The sequence below is a fragment of the Chrysochloris asiatica genome, unplaced genomic scaffold, assembly GCF_000296735.1.
Source record: "Chrysochloris asiatica unplaced genomic scaffold, ChrAsi1.0 scaffold00051, whole genome shotgun sequence".
Lineage (NCBI taxonomy): Eukaryota > Metazoa > Chordata > Mammalia > Afrosoricida > Chrysochloridae > Chrysochloris > Chrysochloris asiatica.
In genome coordinates this window covers 6,705,508-6,711,429 of record NW_006408569.1, presented here as the reverse complement: position 1 = coordinate 6,711,429, position 5,922 = coordinate 6,705,508, and positions in this window count along the sequence as shown.

Here is a 5,922-nt window from a genome sequence, read left to right as displayed (position 1 = left end):
TTGAGAAATGCTGAGCATGTTCTTCCTTTTTGGTTTTCTGATTCCAGATCTTTGCACATTTTGTTGTAATATTTGGCTTTATCTTCTCGAGCTGATCCTTGAATCTGAAGAATAAATTTGATACATTAAACACTAAAGACCAAAGACCAGAAGAGTTGTGGGATGACATCAAGAACATCATACATGAAGAAAGCAAAAAAATCAATGAGAAGACAAGAAAGAAGGTAAAGGTCAAAATGGATGTCAGAAGAGCCACTGAAACTTGCTCTCCAGCATAGAGATGTTAATGCAAATGGAAGAAATGAGGAGGTACAAGAGCTAAACAGAAAATTTCAAAGATCAGCTCAAGAAGATTTGTTGATGTAGGACAACCCAAAATAAGAAGAAGCAACTGCAAACATCCATTAATAACTGGTGATGGTGGTGGTGGCTATGTGCCGTGGAGTCAGTTCTGACTCATAGCAACCATGCATAGGGTTTCTGAAGGTGTAAATCTTTATGGGAGCAGAAAACTTCATCTTTCTCCCACAGAACCACTGGTAGTTTCCAACTGCTGACCATGAGATTATCAGCCCGATTCATAATCACTATGCTACCACAGATTCTTATTAATAATTGGAACCTAGAATATATGAACTATGAATCTAGGAAAATTTGAAGTAGTCAAAAATGAAACAGAATGCATTGATATTCTAGGCATCAGTGAGCTGAAATTGCCTGGTATTGAACATTTTGAATCTGACCATCTTGTGGTTTACTATGTCAGGAATGAGTAATCGAAGAGGAATGGCATCGCATTCATCAACAAAAAGAGCATCAAGATCTATCTTGAAGTACAATGCTGTCTCTGGTAGAGTAATATCCATACATCTGCAAGGAAGATCAGTTAATACCACTATTATCCAAATGTATGCACCAACCACTAAAGCCAGTGATAATGAAATTGAAGACTTCTACCAACTTCTACAGTCTGAAATTAATCAAACATGCAATCAAGATGCATTGATAATTACTAGTGATTGCAATTTCCAAACCTTTGCACTCCAGTCATCAGTAATTATCAAAACATCTTGATTGCATGTTTGATCAATTTCAGACTGAAGAAGTTGATAGAATTCTTCAATTGGAAACAAAGAGGAAGGATCAGTCATTGGAAAATATTGCTTTGGTGATAGAAATGATGCTGGAGATCACACAACAGAATTTTGCAAGACCAATGATTTCTTCATTGCAAATAGCTATTTTTAAACAACATGAAAGATGTATATACACATGGATCTCACCAGATGGCATAGACAGAAATCAAGTTGACTACATCTGTGGAAAGAGACAATGGAAAAGTTCTGTATCTCCAGCCAAAACAAGGCCAGAGGCAGACTGTGGAACAGACCATCAATTGTTCATATGCAAGATCAGGCTGAAGCTGAAGAAAATAAAATCAAGTCCACGAGAGCCAAAATTCAATCTTGAACATATCCCACTTGAATTTAAACATCATCTCAAGAACATATTTAATTAATTAGACACTAATTACAGAAGACCAAAGAGCCATGGAATGACATTAAGAATATCATACAGGAAGAAAGCAAAAGGTCATTAAGAAGACAAGAAAGAAGAAAAAGACCACAATGGATGTCAGAAGAGATTCTGAAACTTGCTCTCCAGCATAGAGTTGCTAAAGCAAATGGAAGAAATGAGAAGAGCTGAATAGAAAATTTCAAAGGGCAGCTCAAGAAGACAAAGTCAAATATTATAATGAAGCATGCAAATATCTGGTGTTAGAAAACCAAAGGGAAGAACACACTCTGCATTTCTCAAGCTGAGGGAATTGAAGAAAAAGCAATCAAGCCTTGAGTTGCAATATTGAAGGATTGTATGGGCAAATACTGAATGATGAAGAAAGCATCAAAAGCCAATATGCAACCATTTCAAGAGGTTGCATATGATCAAGAGTCAATGATACTAAAAAAAAAAAAAAAAGAGTCAATGATACTGAAGGAAGAAGTCCAGGGTGCATTGAAAGCATTGGCAAAGAACAAGAATCTGGGAATTAATGGAATATAAATTGAAATCTTCCAAAAAACTGATGCAGCACTGGAGGCACTCACTCATTTATGCCAACTGATTGGAAGAGATCCATATTTGTGCCCATTCCAAAGAGAGGTGACCCAACGGAATGCAGAAATCATCAGACAATATCATTAATATCACATGCAAGTAAAATTTTTGCTAAAGATAATTCAGACGCAGCTGCAACAGTACCTTGATTCAAGCCAGATTCAGACAAGGACTTGGAACAAGGAATACACTGCTGATATAAGATGAATCTTGGCTGCATACTAGAAAGATGTTTACCTGTGCTTTATTTACTTCAAAAGGGGTTTTGATTGTGTGGATCATGACAAGCTATGGGCAAGATAGCTGAGAATGAGTATTCTGGAACACTAAATTGTGTTCATGAGGAACCTGTACATAGACCAAGAGGCAGCTGTTAGAACAGGACAAGGGAACACTGAATAGTTTAAAGTTAGGAAAACTGGATTATATGGAGAAGAACATGGAATCAGGATTGAAAAAAGACTCATTAACAAAAACCTGCGATATGCAGGTGATACAACTTTGCTTGCTGAAAACAAAGAAGACTTAAAATACTTACTGATGGCACTTTTGGGAGAACAGAAGAGTCTTATTAAAAGAAAGACCTGCAGGGAAAAAAGCAGACTCTTTGTCTGTTTAAATATCAAGCAAAATGTTTGCTTTGGAGGCATCAAGGAAAGAAAAGTCAGCTCATCAGGGAAAACCCCTTCTAGAACAGAAACTCAAAGGGAACCCATGAGCAGTATAGTATGTTCACTGGTGACCACCTGGGTCTTGTGAGTAGAAGTGGGGGAAACACAGAAATGAAGACATGGGCTGAGTTTGGCCATGTTCCATTAGCACCTGTTGACCTTGCGATGAGAGAGAGAAGAGAAAGGGATGGCAGGTCTGAAGTTTAGAAGATGTGTGAACTCCCAAGCCCATGGGCACTGACCTAGTTCCTTGGGGCTAGGGCTGAGAGTGAAGTGGCCAGCTGGTCTGAAGTGCAGGGAGATGTGCGTGAACTCCCAAACTTGCACCTAGTACCCATTTGACCTAGCTTAGGTGGCTAGTTGTCTAGAACTTGAACCGAGGAAGATAAAAATGTTTGATACTGAGAACAAATGCGAATTGCTACAATTTGACAAACTAGACTTTTGTCTATGAATGCAGTGACTCAAAATTCTAACCAGAATGGAAAGATTCTTCATTATTAAAGAACAAGCTTGTTTCCTCTGGGTACTGGGTAAACAGAGACGAGACTTTTAGACATTGGCTATGAAAAATGATGGGGGGAGGGAGAGGAGGCCTACAAAGGCATGAAGTGGCTGCTTATAAGCTTTCATGAGTGTGCTAGTTTCAGAATGAAGGGGGTAAGGTAGAATCCCCACTGAATAGTTTCTCTGTTTCCCAGATGGATCTGGTGAAAGGGGATAGGGGGCGACAGTGATTTTAGGGCTCAATTGTGAATAATTGCTAACAGGATTCATTGTGATTGTCCCAGCTGTAATTATAGAAGCTGTGTAACTAAAATGGGGAGTAGTTAATCTTTCATTTCAGGAACAGGCAATCCCAGGACCATTAAGAAGGAAGAGCATTAGTGGAGCATGAGATCCTACTTTAAAAAGCAGCAACAGAAGAGATAATGGCTGTGTGCCTGTGTGTAGGAGGTTGATTGGTGAAATGTGCCCTTTGGAAATTTAAATGAATCTATATTTTTTTTTTTGTTTTGTAAGTGTACATCAAATATTTTTGCCTTGTTAGTTTGTGAAATATAATAGGTAAGTGGGAACCAAAGGAAGGAGGTAGGATAAACACTGTTGCAGGGAGGGGATTGTAATCATTGAGATGAAACAAAGGTATATATTTTGCTGAATGTAGAGCTGAGGATCTTGTTTGTAAACCTTCACTCAATTCACAATAAAAAGTTAAAAACAAAAAACTTACTGATGAAGATCAAAGACCACAGTCTTTGGTATGGGTTGCACCTCAATGTAAAGAAAACAAAAATCCTTACTACTGGACCAATAATTAACATCAAGATAAATTGAGACAAGATTGAAGTTGTCAAAGACTTCATTTTGCTCAGACCAACTATCAACACCCATGGAAGCAGCAGTAAAGGAAATAAACTACATATTGCATTAGGCAAATCTGTTGAATAAGATCTCTTTAAAATGTTGAAGAGAAAAAATGTCAGTTCGAGGACTAAGGTACACCAGACCCCAGTCATGGTATTTTCAGTAACCTCATATGCATGCTCTATTGAAAGTGCCATGGGCTACCCTTACAACCAATAGATCTGTGTTGGAAGAAGTGCAGCCAGAGTGCTCCTTGGAGGCCAACATCGCCAAACTTCGTCTCTCATACTTCGGACATAGTGTCAGGAGGGACCAGTCGCCGGAGAAGGATATCATGTTTGGTAAGGTGGAGAGTCAGAGAAAAAGAGGAAGACCCCCAATGAGATGGATTGGCCAAGTGGCAGCATCGATGGAGTCAAGCGTGGCAACAGTAGTGAGGTTGGCCCAGGATCGGGCTGTGTTTTGTTCTGCTGTGCATAAGATCACTATGAGTTAGCACCGACTCGATGGCACCTAACAACAACAAATACATGCATGTGAAAGTTAGACAATGAATAAGGAAGACCATAGAAGAATTGATCCATTTGAGTTATGGTGTTGGAGGGGAATATTAAAAGTACCATGGACTGTCAAAAGAACAAACAAATCTGTGTTGGAAGAAGTACAGTCAGAATGCTCCTTGGAAGCCAAGATGACCAGACTTCGTCTCTCATACTTCAGACACATCAGAAGGGACCAGTTTCTGGAGAAAGATACTATGCTTTGTAAAGGTTGGTATAGGACCGGACAGTGTTTTGTTCTATTGTACATAAGATCGCTATAAGTTGGTACCAATGCAATGGCACCTAACAACAACAATAACAAAGTGCTTTAAATGCAAAAATTGAAAACAAAAAGTAGCAGTAATCAGAAAATATGGCCTTAGTGTTAGAAATGATTCTGGAGATTGCATGATAGAATTTGCAAGACTAATGATTTATTCCTAGAAAATACCTTTTTTCAAAACCATAAAATGGTACTATACACATGGATCCTAACAGATGGAATACACAGGAATAAAATTGTCTACATCTGTGGGAAACGATGGTGGAAAAATTTAATATCATAAAGCCAAAATAAGGCCAGGAACAGACTGTGCCCATATGCAAGTTCAGACTGAAGCTGAACAAAATTAAAATAACTCTATGAGAGCCACAATAGGACCCTTGAGTATATCCTACCTTAATTCAGAGACCATATAAGAACACATAGAACCCCTTCCAAGACTGAATACAAGGTTGTATTCTTTCACCATGCTTATTCAACCTGTATACTGAGCAAATAATCTGAGAAGCTCGGTTATATGAGGAAAAACGTGGCATCAGGATTGGAGGAAGACTCATTAACAACCTGCGATATGCAGACGATACAAACCTTGCTTGCTGAAAGTGAAGAGGACTTAAAACATCATTTACTGATGAAGATCAAAGAGCACAGCCTTTGGTATGGATTACATCTTAATGTAAAGAAAACAAAAATACTCACCACTGGACCAATAAACCATATTCTTATCAATGGAGAAAAGATTGAAGTTGTCAAGGACTTCATTCTTCTTGGATCAACCATCATCACTCATGGAAGCAGCAGTCAAGAAATCAAACGACATATTGCATTAGGCAAATCGACTGTATAAGACCTTTTTAAAGTGTTGAAAAGCAAAGATGTCAGCTTACGAACTAAGGTGCGCCTGAACCAAGCCATGGTATTTTCAATAACCTCATATGCA